Source organism: Dendropsophus ebraccatus, chromosome 11, assembly GCF_027789765.1.
Source record: "Dendropsophus ebraccatus isolate aDenEbr1 chromosome 11, aDenEbr1.pat, whole genome shotgun sequence".
Lineage (NCBI taxonomy): Eukaryota > Metazoa > Chordata > Amphibia > Anura > Hylidae > Dendropsophus > Dendropsophus ebraccatus.
Window position 1 is genome coordinate 38,352,330 of NC_091464.1, and position 19,151 is coordinate 38,371,480.

Sequence of the window (19,151 nt, forward strand, 5' to 3'; positions counted from 1 at the left end):
ACCACTATATACAGACCTGTGTACTACACAACTATATACAGACCTGTGTACTACACCACTATATACAGACCTGTGTACTACACCACTATATACAGACCTGTGTACTACACAACTATATACAGACCTGTGTACTACACCACTATATACAGACCTGTGTACTACACAACTATATACAGACCTGTGTACTACACCACTATATACAGACCTGTGTACTACACCACTATATACAGACCTGTGTACTACACCACTATATACGGACCTGTGTACTACACCACTATATACGGACCTGTGTACACCACTATATACAGACCTGTGTACTACACAACTATATACAGACCTGTGTACTACACCACTATATACGGACCTGTGTACTACACCACTATATACGGACCTGTGTACTACACAACTATATACAGACCTGTGTACTACACAACTATATACAGACCTGTGTACTACACCACTATATACGGACCTGTGTACTACACCACTATATACGGACCTGTGTACTACACAACTATATACAGACCTGTGTACTACACAACTATATACAGACTACACAACTATATACAGACCTGTGTACTACACAACTATATACAGACCTGTGTACTACACCACTATATACAGACCTGTGTACTACACAACTATATACAGACCTGTGTACTACACAACTATATACAGACCTGTGTACTACACCACTATATACAGACCTGTGTACTACACAACTATATACAGACCTGTGTACTACACCACTATATACAGACCTGTGTACTACACAACTATATACAGACCTGTGTACTACACCACTATATACAGACCTGTGTACTACACCACTATATACAGACCTGTGTACACCACTATATACAGACCTGTGTACTACACCACTATATACAGACCTGTGTACTACACAACTATATACAGACCTGTGTACACCACTATATACAGACCTGTGTACTACACAACTATATACAGACCTGTGTGCACCACTATATACAGACCTGTGTACTACACAACTATATACAGACCTGTGTACTACACCACTATATACAGACCTGTGTACTACACAACTATATACAGACCTGTGTACTACACCACTATATACAGACCTGTGTACTACACAACTATATACAGACCTGTGTACTTCACAACTATATACAGACCTGTGTACTACACAACTATATACAGACCTGTGTACTACACCACTATATACAGACCTGTGTACTACACCACTATATACAGACCTGTGTACACCACTATATACAGACCTGTGTACACCACTATATACAGACCTGTGTACTACACCACTATATACAGACCTGTGTACTACACCACTATATACAGACCTGTGTACTACACAACTATATACAGACCTGTGTACTACACAACTGTATACAGACCTGTGTACTACACAACTATATACAGACTACACAACTATATACAGACCTGTGTACTACACAACTATATACAGACCTGTGTACTTCACAACTATATACAGACCTGTGTACTACACAACTATATACAGACCTGTGTACTACACCACTATATACAGACCTGTGTACACCACTATATACAGACCTGTGTACTACACAACTATATACAGACTACACAACTATATACAGACCTGTGTACTACACAACTATATACAGACCTGTGTACACCACTATATACAGACCTGTGTACTACACAACTATATGCAGACTAAACAACTATATACAGACCTGTGTACTACACAACTATATACAGACTACACAACTATATACAGACCTGTGTACTACACAACTATATACAGACCTGTGTACACCACTATATACAGACCTGTGTACTACACAACTATATGGAGACTAAACAACTATATACAGACCTGTGTACTACACAACTATATACAGACTACACAACTATATACAGACCTGTGTACACCACTATATACAGACCTGTGTACTACACAACTATATACAGACCTGTGTACTACACAACTATATACAGACCTGTGTACACCGCTATATACAGACCTGTGTACTACACCACTATATACAGACCTGTGTACTACACCACTATATACAGACCTGTGTACTACACAACTATATACAGACCTGTGTACACCACTATATACAGACCTGTGTACTACACCACTATATACAGACCTGTGTACTACACAACTATATACAGACCTGTGTACTACACAACTATATACAGACCTGTGTACTACACCACTATATACAGACCTGTGTACTACACCACTATATACAGACCTGTGTACTTCACAACTATATACAGACCTGTGTACACCACTATATACAGACCTGTGTACTACACAACTATATACAGACTACACAACTATATACAGACCTGTGTACTACACAACTATATACAGACCTGTGTACTTCACAACTATATACAGACCTGTGTACACCACTATATACAGACCTGTGTACTACACAACTATATACAGACTACACAACTATATACAGACCTGTGTACTACACAACTATATACAGACCTGTGTACACCACTATATACAGACCTGTGTACTACACAACTATATGCAGACTACACAACTATATACAGACCTGTGTACTACACAACTATATACAGACTACACAACTATATACAGACCTGTGTACACCACTATATACAGACCTGTGTACTACACAACTATATACAGACCTGTGTACTACACAACTATATACAGACCTGTGTACACCGCTATATACAGACCTGTGTACTACACCACTATATACAGACCTGTGTACTACACCACTATATACAGACCTGTGTACTACACAACTATATACAGACCTGTGTACACCACTATATACAGACCTGTGTACTACACAACTATATACAGACCTGTGTACACCACTATATACAGACCTGTGTACTACACCACTATATACAGACTACACTATATACAGACCTGTGTACTACACCACTATATACAGACTACACCACTATATACGGACCTGTGTACTACACCACTATATACGGACCTGTGTACTACACAACTATATACAGACCTGTGTACACCACTATATACAGACCTGTGTACTACACAACTATATACAGACTACACAACTATATACAAACCTGTGTACACCACTATATACAGACCTGTGTACTACACAACTATATGCAGACTACACAACTATATACAGACCTGTGTGCACCACTATATACAGACCTGTGTACACAACTATATACAGACCTGTGTACACAACTATATACAGACCTGTGTACTACACAACTATATACAGACCTGTGTACACCACTATATACAGACCTGTGTACTACACAAGTATATACAGACTACACAACTATATACAGACCTGTGTGCACCACTATATACAGACCTGTGTACACAACTATATACAGACCTGTGTACACAACTATATACAGACCTGTGTACTACACAACTATATACAGACTACACAACTATATACAGACCTGTGTACTACACAACTATATACAGACTACACAACTATATACAGACCTGTGTACACCACTATATACAGACCTGTGTACACCACTATATACAGACCTGTGTACTACACAACTATATACAGACCTGTGTACTACACAACTATGTACAGACCTGTGTACACCACTATATACAGACCTGTGTACACCACTATATACAGACCTGTGTACTACACAACTATATACAGACTACACAACTATATACAGACCTGTGTACTACACAACTATATACAGACCTGTGTACACCACTATATACAGACCTGTGTACTACACAACTATATACAGACCTGTGTACACCACTATATACAGACCTGTGTACTACACAACTATATACAGACTACTCAACTATATACAGACCTGTGTACTACACAACTATATACAGACCTGTGTGCACCACTATATACAGACCTGTGTACTACACAACTATATACAGACTACTCAACTATATACAGACCTGTGTACTACACAACTATATACAGACCTGTGTGCACCACTATATACAGACCTGTGTACTACACAACTATATACAGACTACTCAACTATATACAGACCTGTGTACTACACAACTATATACAGACCTGTGTACACACATATATACAGACTACACAACTATATACAGACCTGGGTACTACACAACTATATACAGACTACTCAACTATATACAGACCTGTGTACACCACTATATACAGACCTGTGTACTACACAACTATATACAGACTACACAACTATATACAGACCTGTGTACTACACAACTATATACAGACTACTCAACTATATACAGACCTGTGTACTACACAACTATATACAGACCTGTGTACACACATATATACAGACCTGTGTACACACATATATACAGACTACACCACTATATACAGACCTGGGTACTACACAACTATATACAGACTACTCAACTATATACAGACCTGTGTACACCACTATATACAGACCTGTGTACTACACAACTATATACAGACTACACAACTATATACAGACCTGTGTACTACACAACTATATACAGACCTGTGTACTGCACAACTATATACAGACCTGTGTACTGCACAACTATATACAGACCTGTGTACTACACCACTATATACAGACCTGTGTACACCACTATATACAGACCTGTGTACTACACAACTATATACAGACCTGTGTACTACACAACTATATACAGACCTGTGTACACCACTATATACAGACCTGTGTACTACACAACTATATACAGACTACTCAACTATATACAGACCTGTGTACTACACAACTATATACAGACCTGTGTACACCACTATATACAGACCTGTGTACTACACAACTATATACAGACCTGTGTACTACACAACTATATACAGACCTGTGTACACCACTATATACAGACCTGTGTACTACACAACTACTGTATATACAGGCTACACAACTATATACAGACCTGTGTACACACACTCTATATACAGACCTGTGTACACACATATATACAGACCTGTGTACACACACATATATATACAGACTACACAACTATATACAGACCTGTGTACTACACAACTGTATACAGACCTGTGTACTACACAACTGTATACAGACCTGTGTACTACACAACTGTATACAGACCTGTGTACTACACAACTACTGTATATACAGGCTACACAACTATATACAGACCTGTGTACACACATACTGTATATACAGACCTGTGTACACCACTATATACAGACCTGCGTACACACATATATACAGACCTGTGTACTACACAACTATATACAGACTACACAACTATATACAGACCTGTGTACACACATATATACAGACCTGTGGACACCACTATATACAGACCTGGGTACACACATATATACAGACCTGTGTACACCACTATATACAGACTACACAACTATATACAGACCTGTGTACACACATATATACAGACCTGTGTACACCACTATATACAGACTACACAACTATATACAGACCTGTGTACACACATATATACAGACCTGTGGACACCACTATATACAGACCTGGGTACACACATATATACAGACCTGTGTACACACATATATACAGACTACACAACTATATACAGACCTGTGTACACAACTATATACAGACCTGTGTACTACACTCATATATACAGACCTGTGTACTACACTCATATATACAGACTACACAACTATATTTAGACCTGTGTACACAACTGACCTGTGTTCTACACTCATATTTACAGACGAAACAACTATATGCAGACCTGTGTACATCTTCTCAAATCGTCGTTCGTCGTTCAATAAATATTCGCAGATCGCTTCGTGTAAATAGTCTTTCACAGATTCAAAGATGTAAAAGATGGGCAAAAGCGATCTTAAAAACGATCGCAATAATGATTTTTATGAATTTGTTAACGATTTTTCTAACGATTTATTCGCTGATCGTTATAAAAACCAAATCGTTGCTTCAAAATCGTTAAACGATCAATTGGGCGAATTATCGCTCCATGTAAATGCAGCATTAGGCCAGGTTCAGACTATGTAAGTGTGCGGCTGTATTTGCGGCTGTAATTGTGCGGCGGTATTTTTGGTGGTTCATGCGTACGCTGGAAAGTATAGGATATACGGCTGCACAGTGCACACTATGTATGAATCTACGGCCCGATCGTAAACGGACCCGTAAAAAAATGAACAAGACCATTGTTTGCGGCTGGAAACGCGGCCGTGGATTGACAGGCGGTCTGTACGGAGTACTTCAAAAGTAGCCGGCAATGATGCCGAATGCTGATGCCTCTAATAGTTAATATATTAAATTAATAAAACACATTTTTTTTTGTAATAAAGTCCCTTTCGTTGTTCAATAATTTAATTCTAACGAATCCATCATTTTGCAATTAAATATACTGTTAAAATAAATATATATATATATAAATAAATGTATATTTATATATATATTTATTTTTTAACAGTATATTTAATTGTACAATGATGGATTTGTTAGAATTAAATTATTGAACAACGAAACTGAATTTATTTAATCGAAAATGTGTTTTATTAAATTAAATATTAGTACAGGAAGCTCCATAAGCCGTTAATTCATATTGCCGGCAAAAGAGCATTCTGTACTAATCATCACTTTACTTTAATGAAAACATCAAATGTTTCTTCTAATTATGTTATCACAATAGCATTATTAGAAGAAACATTTAGAATTATACGTGCGCTCAGCTGATTGGCTGATCGGCTGAGCGCACATATAAAGAGCCGGTCCGCAGTACAGTGACTTCATTGTGCTGCGGACCAGCGAAGAGGACACATCGGGGTGAGTATAGAGCTCTCCCCATCCCCTCCCCAGCACTGCACCCATCCCAGCAAGGAAGGGGGGGTCACTTAACCCCTTCCTTGCTGGGATGGGTGCAGTCTGACATCAGTCTGGCCCCCAAGGGGTTAAGGGGGATGCAATACATCCTCCCTTAACCCCTTGGGGGCCAGACTGTAAGCAGCGATCTGTAAAGATGCTGCATACTGTAAGGAGCACAACACCGCTCACAATGATGGGTGTTGTGCTCCTGTTTGTGTGTTTTTTGTGTGTTTCTCCCTTTTTGTTTTTCAGATATCGGTATCCAGTGGATTACGTCAGATTCCGTGGACTACGTCGATGACCAGCGGGTTTTTTTGTTTTTTTTTTATAAAATGGTCAATGAGGGGTGTGGGGGTGTTTTAATTTGAATAAAAAAAATTTTTAACTTGTGTCTTGTCTTTATTTCTTTACTTTATAGACTTAGTAGTGGAAGCCGTCTAATAGACGGAATCTATTACTAAGTTGGGGCCTAGTGTTAGCCGGTATAAAATGGCTAACACTAACCCCCTATTATTACCCCAGTACCCAATGCCACCAGGGGTACTGGGAAGAGCCGGGTGCCAGTGGTCCCGGAGCGTCAAAATTGGCGCTCCCGGACCGGGCGGCAGCAGGCTGGTAAGATTTAGGCTGGGGAGGGCCTAAACCAATGGCTCTTCCCACCCTGGTGTTACCAGGCTGCTGTCGTTTGGTTTTTAACCCGGCTGGTTATAAAAATAGGGGGGACCCTATGCGGGTTTTTTTTAAATAAATAAATAAAAAAACCGCATAGGGTCCCCCCTATTTTTATAACCAGCCGGGTTTCTTCTAATAATGTTATTGTGATAACATAATTAGAAGAAACATTTGATGTTTTCATTAAAGTAAAGTGATGATTAGTACAGAATACTCTTTTGCCGGCAATATGAATTAACGGCTTATGGAGCTTCCTGTACTAATTAATATTTAATTAATAAAACACATTTTCGTTGAAATAAAATCAGTTTCGTTGTTCAATAATTGTTCAATAATTTAATTCTAACGAATCCATCATTTTGCAATTAAATATACTGTCAAAAAATATATATATATATAAATATACATTTATTTATATATATATTTATTTTAACAGTATATTTAATTGCAAAATGGATTAGTTTAAATTTAATTATTGAACAACGAAAGGGACTTTATTACAAAGAAAATGTGTTTTATTATTTTAATAGATTAACCATGAGAGACATCGGCATTAGTGCAGAGGATCGCAAACCCCGGTAATAGCAATTCATGTAAACTGTGTTCCCTGCTTTCCCAGATGCATCCAGAGGTGTTTGCATCACTTTCTTAAGATTTTATTTGTCATTTTTAGTTGAACCAGATTTCCAAGTAAATGACCGTATGTTTTGAGCCGCATGTCTATTTTTTCCCACGGCCGTAGTTTCATCCGCACATTTACAGCCGCATAAAAAATACAGCCGCACAGTTACATAGTGTGAACCTAGCCTTATGCTGCGTTTATACCGAGTGATAATTCGCTCGATCGTACGATAGACGATTTCTAAGTAACTATATTTTTATAACAATCAGCGTTTAGACGGAACAATATATCATACGGAAAAATCGTTTTGCGATCGCTTAAGCCTATCTAGAACATAGGTTAAATCGGTGAACGACTGTTTACACAGAACGATCTGCAAATTTTTTGCGAAGGATCAACGACGATTTCAGAACATGTTCAAAGATCAAAATTAACGATTTGGCGCTCGCCGTTCGATCATTTGCTGCGTTTACACGTACGATTATCGTTCAAATTCGATCGTTATCGTGCAAATTTGCACAATAATCGTTCCGTGTAAACGCAGCATTAGTCCAAGTAATCAAATTTCTGTGAAATCAAACTGTCTAGGAAGCAATACTGATTGACAATGAATTTCACATGCAATTAGCAAGAGACACTCAATAAAGGAGTGGTTATGCAGGTGGGGAGCACAGGCCACTTTTCAGTACCTATGCTTTCTGGCTGATGTTTTGGTCACTTTTGAATGCTGGTGATGCTTTCACACTCGTAGTAGTATGAGACGGACTCTACAGCCCACTCAAATGGCTCAGGTAGTGCAGCTAATCCAGGATGTGACATCAATGCGAGCTGTGGCAAGAAGATTTGCTGTGTCAGCGTAGTGTCTACAGGCCGATGGTGACTAGCGACTTTGAGAACATGACAACTTGACCTCTAAACAGAGGAAAGCATTGCACCAACTATCAAAATTTGAAGGGGCAATAATCAAACCGTCAGATAAAGGCGGAAACATAATTAGAGATGAGCGAATACGATTCGATCGAGATGGTATTCGATCGAATATTGTGGTATTCAAAAGATTTGAATTCAATCGAGTAGTGTGACGAATACGTGGGAAACATTCGAAAGCCCTCCCATCGCACTTGGCGCTTTTTTTAATCCAATCACCATGCAGGGAGGCCGTGAGGGACCCTGGGAGTACGCACGCAGCACGAAAACAGCGTCTACCCTCATTGGATGGCTGAACCACATGACCTCGAATATTTAATACTTGGCTCCCGCCTCTCGACCACAGATGAGCTTTCAACCTAGCCAGGTAAAGATCTTGGAGCAGGGAGAGAGAGGTTTTAGTAGCGTTTTGGTTGGACAGGATTACTACAGAACCCAAAAATCCTTTTCAGGGCTAAGATCCAGCGAAAAAGTCATCTCTGCATCCAAAGCACTTCTCAGTGCTAAGAAATAGATGATATAACAGCAGCATCAGCAGCAGCAGGTGTATTCATTCCAGTACCGTGTGTACAAGTGACTTATAGTGTCCCTGGTTTAGCCCACTAAAAGCACGTAAACGTTATACTACCTATTTTGCCAGTTGCCCAGTAAAAGGCACGTGATACCTATTGTGCCAGTACTGTTCCAGTAACGTTCCTACAGCATGATGCGTGATACGCGTGAATAACATGACGCTCTACAGACGCACATTGGAATCATGTATGTAACGCTGCACAAGAAATACGAACGAAATGTGTGAACATTGCCGTAAAGCATTCGCAAATATTTTTCCTTCGCAACTGCATAGAGTGGCATTATACTGCGATTTTGGGGTGTTGGGTGCACCCAGGCATGCTCCCCCTAATGTCCGAGTGTCATTCCAGAGGTGTTCGCATTGTTTAGGGAGGTTTCATGGGGGACTTGCTGACCTCCAAGTGGTCGAATTTTGATTTCCAAGTGTCGAGAATTTTTATCCTATAGACTATAACAGGATCGAATCTTTGTTCGAATAGTCGAATCTTGGTGCCTATTCAATTCGAATTCTCGAAAGTTGAATATTTCACTACTCGCTCATCTCTAGTTGTAATATGGCCAACAAACTTATGAAAAAGAAATGTACAGACAATTGAGAGATACTGCCTTTTATAAGAAATTAACCTTTAACCCCCTTCCACAATTTAGGGAAGAATTGTCCCAACTAACTAAGATGGCAGAGATACCTTAGATGTGTTTTTTTTTTACTCTTTCACATAATAAATGCCTGTAATCTAAATCTCTTCTATATGAAGGCAAACTTTTCTATAAGAAATCATTAAAACGCAGACAATTCGTCCCACAACCCTAAAATAATGTAGGTAAGGTGTTCTGTATCAATAAAGAACACTGCACCAGTAAGAAAGGGGTTTATCAGTTAACCCTCCCTACACACACACACACACACGCAACTCCCCAGGTGGCCACAAACTTGCTGGTGCTGGTACTAGTGCCGGCTGCCAGGAGCAGATGAAGGGGTTAATTTAGGGGTCAGAGGGAAGCAGCGGTGACGTGGATGGGCACTGGAGGAGAGACGGAAGACGTGTGATCACAAGCAGAGTTGATCAGCTAGAAGAAGGTTAAAATGAGAGGGCTTTCTACCCAGTACAGTCTCAGGATGGGGACACACAGGAGCTCATATTAAGAAATTTAGCTTATTCACTGAGTTACAATTTTTTTACATTTTTAGTTTGTCTTGCAAAACGCTCTTGAACCAAATTACTTGTAATCCAAGGTTTCAATGTACTTTTATTTTAGTCCCATAAGAATGGGATCCTCTGATTTACCACAGGAACTGCCTGATCAGCAAATCAGTTGCTGCTGGGGTGTCCCGCCTCAGTCACTGATTGGATGAGCGAAAAGAGGTTATTTACATTTTTAAAGGGAGGGTTTTTTTAAAAAAATATTTCTTCCTTCCCTCTAGGGGGCAATCCTTTAATTCCTTATACAGCTCTAGAAAGAATTGAAACTCCACTGTGTCTCTAGTTTTACAAGTTAGTAAAACTCAGTACTAATATTTCAGAAATCTATATCTCATGGAATAACCTGATTTTTAACCCTGATGTTCATCCACAACTTTCATACGTCTTGCCGTGCTTTCAACTAATCTTTCAAATTGCGGTTGGGTAACTTTATGTCCCTCCTGGCACAGAAATTCAAGCAGTTCGTCTCTCTCTGATGGTCTGTGACCATCCATCTCCCTCTTGATCACATTCCAGAGGTTTCCAGTGGGGTTCAGGTCTGGAGATCGGGCTAGTCAAAAACTCCCACCTGGCTGGTCTTTGCTTCTCATTGATGAAGGAATTTTCCCTAGCTTTGTATGACTTCAAAACAGGCGTCTAGAGGCAGAGCTGAACTACCCTAGCCCTGCATTTCGCTCCCACTTACCATTCTTTTTGTTTGTCACTTGATGTCATCCCACGTCTGTTAAATAAGATCCGAATGAGATGGTGATCATCATAGCCATTAGAGAGTTGTCCCTGCCCTCTGCCAGTCTGTAGCTTTCTTGCTGTTTGACCTTGTTCTTATGAACCGCTGTCTCTGAAATTTAAAGTATGGAAGTACCTTGGCACTCACTGCACCTTTGCCGGTAAAGCTAGTGTTGAATAGTGTTGAGCAAACTTCCTGAATGCGTCCGGGAGCAGCAATTTCTCCACACCTACAGTAGATGCTCTGCATTTTACTCCAGGCATCTGGAGTTGGGTGTCATCCTAGGGCTGCGAGGACAACATGGATACAGCCTATGGCAGCACAGCTTTTAATGCGGGGGAAAAAGTGTGCAAAAACAGTATCTATTGGCAGTAGTCAGAGTATTTCCTATACAATCTCCTACATGGATCATGGGAGGACTGCTAATATTGTCAATGTTGGATGTAGTTGACATTCATAGTATTTCCTATGGTGATTCCCAAATAGCTGTCATGGTCAGCCTAGGCTTTAGCTACTGACCACTTGGGGACACTGGAAAATAACGATGGTCCGAACCGAGTTCGGTTCGGGTTTGTACGAACCCGAACTCTTGGTAATGATTCCCGCTGTCTGCCCGCTCCTTGCAGCGGACAGATCCAGCGGGAGGACCGCCTGGAAAACTGGGATACAGCCACGGAGCGGGCAGACAGCGGGACTCTGATGCCGAGCGTTCGGGTTCATACGAACCCGAACCTCGGAGGGTTCGGACCATCCCTACTGGAAAACCTCCAGAGCTGAGCGATTTACTGTATGTTTCACCATGTGCTGCATTTTGAGCTATTGCCTGAAGTTAGACGATAAACGAGTAAAACATCTTAATACGTTCATTGTTTTCTCTAAGCATGCCCAACCCTCCCCACCCAGGCCCCCCACCCTGGCAAACTGATGGTACCATTGCATTGCCACGGTCAATTCATGTCCAGTCCCAGGGTCCAAATATCTCCTGGGGAGGTTTTTTTCTTCCTTTTGCAGTTCCTTACTGTCTGTAGCATTGTATTTCGTCTGGTCTCAAGTTACATTGGTCCAGAAAGGACCTTTGTATGTTGAAAATATTGTAATCTGGGGCCATTGTAACTTGAGGACCCTGAAAATACTGCAGTCCTCTACATGGAAAACGTGGATACAGCCAATGACTATATCCATGTTTTCCACATAGCCTTAGGGCTTTATCCAACTTCAGCAGCCACCGCTAATCAAATGCTGAGCGTTCGGGTTCGGATCGACTCGAGCATATTCTAGGTTCGCTCATCTCTAGTTGTATGTAAGGATATGCTTTATCCATATTAGTTATCTGTTTATTTTTCTTGTGACATTATGGAGTTTTAGAACCAATTACCAGTTTTCCATAAAGTTTTGGTCTCAAGATACAATATTATTGGATTCCAGGACAACATTGTATCTTGAGGGATCACTGTAATAATATCATTTGTAAAAGTTCACACAAAACATCCAGGATAGATTTCCTAGGTAAATGCATCAAAAATCCTGCAAGTTAATGAAAAAAATGCCCTCAGTGTTCTATCCTAATTCACAGTATTCTATCCTATGCCAGGGTAGACGACTGGTAGATTGTAGTGGAGTTTCCAAATGGAAGTACATGTGCCAGGTTCACATTCATGTGTGTGGCATTGTGAACGTGGCACGCATCACGTAATATTTGTGCCTTGTCACATTAGAATTACCCAGGCAAGTAATTTTTCTTCCCAAAATATTGTACTCAGCGCTGCTGCCCTCTACTGGCTGTCATCTGGTCATTACTGGTGTTTCTGAAAAAGCTATGGGAATGTATGAGATAACCAGAATTACCAGTTTTATTAAATACTGTATAAAACTGCCAAAAAAGCATGATGTACAACTTTCTATAGTACTATAGGTGCGTTCACATATGCTGTTTCTCCTTACATAGGACAGTACATAAGCAATTTTCTTGGTTATGTAAATGTAAATGTTATTCCTTGTGTAATGAAGGTTCAGCTACTTTTCAGTATACCTATTGGATCCATTGCATTGTGCCTAGGGGCCCAGTCTTGCTAGAAACAAGCCTCTTGTCACAAATTTGGAAGCCAACAATAGCATAAGTGTTCTTTTGCATGGGCCTATTATCATCCAGGAGTGTTGCTAAAACCCTCCTGATATTCAGCCTGTGTAAAAGTAGAAACATAGAAGATTGTTGCCACAAAAAGACCACCTGGTCCATCTAGTCTGCCCTTTTAGTATTTCCCTTCTATTTAAGTGTATTGTCCCTTTAACGGCAGTGTAACTATTGCATGTTTATCATTACAAGCTTTTTAATTGAATTGTGCTGATACCTAACACTCAGCAGCTGCTGTGTAATTGTAGTGAATTACCTCTTTAGTGCTCCCTACGGCCATCTTCATGGAAGGTGATGAGATAAATGCTGGACAGTCGTTCCTGTTTGAACAATAATAACAGGTATAATGATGTGTAAATCACCAGGGGCCGGTTATATACGTCTACATGCCATTTTATCTTGATGCATTACTCAACAGAAAAACTAAATTAACAAGCACTTACTGTATATTTATAGTCAATCTCAACTTTTTTGGGGCCAGTCCCTATTTAGTAGGATCGTATGAAAGCATTACAGAGATCAGCAACAAATGACTTTTTTTTTCTAATAGTTCACACTTGAAATGCTTTCTTGTCTGAGGCCAAGGAGCTATCCAGCAGATATAAGGCTAATTCCCTTTTTTTGGAGGGGGGGGGGGGGGGATATTAGCGTCACAAAGTCATCTACAAACCTCTTAGGGTACTATTACACCAAGCAATTTTCCGACGACTAACGATTAACGATCTAAACGACTGCTAAGGCAAACGACCCGAAATCGTTCGCCCAAGTACACAAAACGATGATCGTTATTTATGATCGTTCTTGCGGTCGTTTAGTCGTCGCTATTGCGTACGTTTCAGCTGTGAATTCTTATTCCACCGAACGATGTGCGAACGATGAGCGAACGATCAAACGATAAAAATAGGACCGGATCCTATGAAACGATCGATTTCTCGTTGGTCGTTTAATCGTTGCCTGCTATTACACAAAATGATCATTCAAATCCGAACGATTTTTCGAACAATAATCGTTCCGTGTAATACCACCCTTAGTCTTGTCTTCAAGACTATCTTATTGTTCCTGTCTTCTTTGAACATCAGAAGGTCCTCACAGGCTGGACACCACAATTGGTCTGTTGTCAGCCTAACAAATGACTAGAGACTGGGCAACATAAAAGCAGTGGCATTTTTATAAGAAGGAAATACTGAAAAAAAGCCATCTTTAGGTTTTTACATTTTGGTCAAAAGTTGCTCCAAAGTGGTTCTCCGCTTTAAGTCTGGGTTCACACCACATCCCAACCCTATGTTAGGAGTATTTGAGAAACTGTCAAAAACATAGGCCTGCTAGAGATGAGCGCAGCTAGAGCGCAACTATCATTCGGTATTGGTTGGTCAAGAAGTTGGATGCAACCATAGAGAGTCCTGGAAAACATGGATACAGCCTATGGCTAACACCATCTCTAACGCCGACCCCACAGAGGGCCTGTTAACCCAAATGGACCAAATGTAGTCTACTAGTGTCTGCAAGTATAAATGAAAGTAAAAAATTTTACTAATTAGAACTAAAGTAGTTACTAGTAGATTATGTTCGGTCCATTTTTACCGGTATGCCAACATATACCAGTGACGTACAGCATAATGTGGTCAGAACAAATCTGTGCCAAACAAATGAAGGCTGACTTCTGGTTTGTTTTCATTTGGTGAACACTAGGCCAGGAAGGGGTATTTTTTTTTATTTGGTGACAAATGCCTCCATAAGGATAAGTAATAAGTAAGTAATGTTCATTTAATCCAGTTGTGACCTCTTAGGTTGGCTTTAATATGTCATATGTGTTCCAGGTATAAAAGTCACAGCTTACACAAGTCAATTCCACGCTTCAGACTGGAAAGCAGCCATGTAAAGGTATTGGTGTGATAAACCTCTAAGGAGCTAAAGGTAATAACAAGAGACTTTCATGCACATTTAATTTGCCAAAATACAAGATATATGAAACAAAAAAGCTGTTATAAAAATAGGATTATGTTATTACAAACCAGAATCAAATTCCTTACTAAGATTTGCTTTATTAATAATAGTCTGCAACTAATAATAAAATGGAGTTATACTTTACTTGTCTTTCATGTGGTCACTATATTAATTTGTTAATATTTGCAGCGGAGCCATTGGTACCGCCGTATTGTATAGCACATGAAGGTAAAGAACATCAGCCCCAATTGTCCCATCTGTTGTGAAGGTCTAAAGGATTTTACTTCATACATTATAACTGTGAGGCTGGAAATTTTTTAAATTGTTCTTTGTAGCATTATTATCTGCTGGAAGTTTATTCTGTGTATCTACTACTCTTTCAGTAAAGTAATATTTTCTCATGTGGTTTCTGCTCTTTCCTCCAACTAACCTCAGATTATGGACCCTTTTTTTTTTTTTTTTTTTTTTTAAATCCAAAACACTTCCCTCCTGAAGCTTATTTAGTCCTTTATCATATTTTAATGGACCCAACCATCCGCATACTCAGTATAAACCTTATCAATAAAGCTACTAACACTGTGTCTAAACAAAATGTTTTTTTTTTTTTTGTTTTTTTTTTATTCCTACGCTGTATCCTATTCATTCCAACTAGTCATCGGAGCGGTCCTGGGGTCCCAACCAGTCATGCTCAAGGGGCTGTTTTTGGCTGTAATCATGCCTCCTCGGGTGGTGACTCACACCTCATTCATCACAGAGGGGCGAGCCTGAGCGCTCATACCAGCTCCTATGTCTGTCTGTGTTCAGACTGTACAGCACACGTCCATCTGAACATATATAGATATATCACACAGATACATTAAAAAACAATTTCATCATTCATTAAATGTAATGGTCTCTACCTATGTGGTGCATATCCTGCACAGACACATGGAATGTGGTGTGAACAAAGCCTTACACCTAAATAGAAATATGATGTTATCCTTACACGTGTGATCGGTCACCACTGCCATCACTTCTCATTCCCCTATACACATCTCAAAGGGGAGGGGAGGGGAGACTCGGAGGGGAGGGGAGCAAGAGTTAGGTATTTGAAATCCAAAATGCCTGATTCTCCTGTCCCCCAACATCATCTCTTCGGAGCCATCACAAACATTACACAACCAGTTAATCCTATTGAAATGGTAGTAGGTTTCGGCAACTACATATTAAGTGTCAGGATTCTAAAACTTTTCTCTAAGAATCGGATTTCCTGCTGTAACATGTATCACTTATTATAGTTGATCTGACAGCGTGACAGTCAGACTTTCCCCTTTCCTATATACTACTACAGTGTTCCTCAACCAGCTGTTATAAAACTACGACTACAAAAACTACGACCCATCATATCTGAACAGCCTTTGCATTACACTCTGTTACTATTTGGTTTTGATTAGATTTTTTTAATCCTTTTTTAAACAATTCACAACAAAACTTCCAAAAATATATCAGTTATAAAACACTCTGGTAAATCTTTAAATCTCTTTGTATACATACAGTATACACGTAGGCCCTGTTCACACACTCTCCAAATGGCAGCAGTCTTTTTGTTAGACAGCTGCCATTTAACAGCAAATAACGGCTGTTGTATTAAAATAACATCCGTTATTTACCAGTAAAGGACGGTCAGCTAACAAAAATGGATGCCATTTTGACGGTGTGGACATAGTCTTATACTGGATTCATACATATTATATGAACACATATTTGTATAATGATCATTTATGATAATTTTAGGAACTAATGGGAAACTAAACCGCAGTGACAACTACAATGGCTGCAGTGTGAAAAACACTTGGGATACTGTTAGTTTTCTCAATTTTCCTAGAATGCAATAGCCAAGTAAGAGGGATAGTGCTGCCACCTATAGGGTACCTGAAGTATAAGACTTTATTTCAACCTAATTCAGAGTTACTTACAGTGTGGTGTTTTACTGGCAAAAAATCATCCAGGCACATGATCAAGGCTTCTGGACTATACAGAATACAACTATACTAATATATTTTGTGACTCAGTATGTCACTATTGTAAGACCTCTGATAGTTAGTAGTAGATAGAAACATGTAATGGTGCGTTTACACGGACAGATTTATCTGACAGAATTTTGAAGCCAAAGCCAGGAACAGACTATAAACAGGGAACAGGTCATAAAGGAAAGACTGAGATTTCTCCTCTTTTCAAATCCATTCCTGGCTTTGGCTTCCAAAATCTGTCAGATAAATCTGCCTGTGTAAACGCACCGTAAGGCTGGGTTCACACTACGTATATTTCAGTCAGTATTGTGGTCCTCATATTGCAACCAAAACCAGGAGTGGATTAAAAACACAGAAAGGATCTGTTCACACAATGTTGAAATTGAGTGGATGGCCGCCATATAACAGTAAATAACGGCCATTATTTCAATATAACAGCCGTTGTTTTAAAATAACAGCAAATATTTGCCATTAAATGGCGGCCATCCACTCAATTTCACCATTGTGAGAACAGAGCCTTTCTGTGTTTTTAATCCACTCCTGGTTTTGGTTGCAATATGAGGACCACAATACTGACTGAAATATACGTAGTGTGAACCCAGCCTAAGGGTGCATTTACACAGATTTATCTGACAGATTTTTTAAGCCAAAGCCAGGAACAGACTATAAACAGAGAACAGGTCATAAAGGAAAGACTGAGATTCTTCCTCTTTTCTAATCCATTTCTGGCTTTGGCTTCCAAAATCTGTCAGATAAATCAATCTATGTAAACACACCATGAGATTTACTAATGCATTGCACATCAACTTTGTCATAAAATGTGCCAGAATCTGATGCATTTCTAGTGCAAAATGTACTAAAGGTGTTATCCAGGGCTTTAAAATTCTCTCCAGCCATCTCTGTGGTGACCAGCGGGGGACACTACAGAACAACGCTGGGGGAGCACAACGCTGGGGGAGCACGGAGAGGTTAGCATGGGCTCTTTGCTATTTTCCATATGTCTGCAGCACAATACCAAAAATGTTAAAGTGCCGGATAACCCCTTTAACGAGCCACTACAATACATTAAAGTGTACCCGTCATTGTAACTTTCAAAATCAACAGCATATAAAGCAAGTTTGCAATTTACTTTCATTATTTTGTTTAGTTATCATGCTGTAAAACAAAGCTATACTTGCTTGTATCCAGGTCATTTTGGGCTGGATCATGAAGGGGTTAATTTAGCTGTATACAAAAAAAATGCAGTCAACTACACTATTGTATACAGCAAAAAATGTGTTGCAATCCACTCATTTTAATTTAATGTAAGTACAGTAAATGAAAAACAGATTTTGCTTTATGGTATACAAAAGCATCTGTTGACACGTTTTTCTCTTTTTCAAGTGATAAAATGTATCCATTAAACGCAAACAAAAATGCAGTGTGAACCTAACCTAGGAATAGTAAATCATCTGTCAGGGACTGTCATAGAATAGAGGTAAAGGTAGACAAGGACAGGTGGACCCTAGGCTGGAACCCACCCCCTGTCCCAACCGAC

General features: G+C 39.5%; 1 protein-coding gene across 1 annotated transcript in view; it reads right to left on the reverse strand.

The window, feature by feature from the left end:
* The window catches only part of MAP3K15 (mitogen-activated protein kinase kinase kinase 15), a 191,669-nt gene that overhangs the window by 144,504 nt on the left and 28,014 nt on the right, over nt 1–19,151 (reverse strand). Inside the window, exon 2 of the mRNA XM_069944509.1 lies at nt 13,918–13,981. The gene's annotated coding sequence lies outside the window, so the exon portion shown is untranslated. The remainder of the gene's footprint in view (nt 1–13,917; nt 13,982–19,151) is intronic.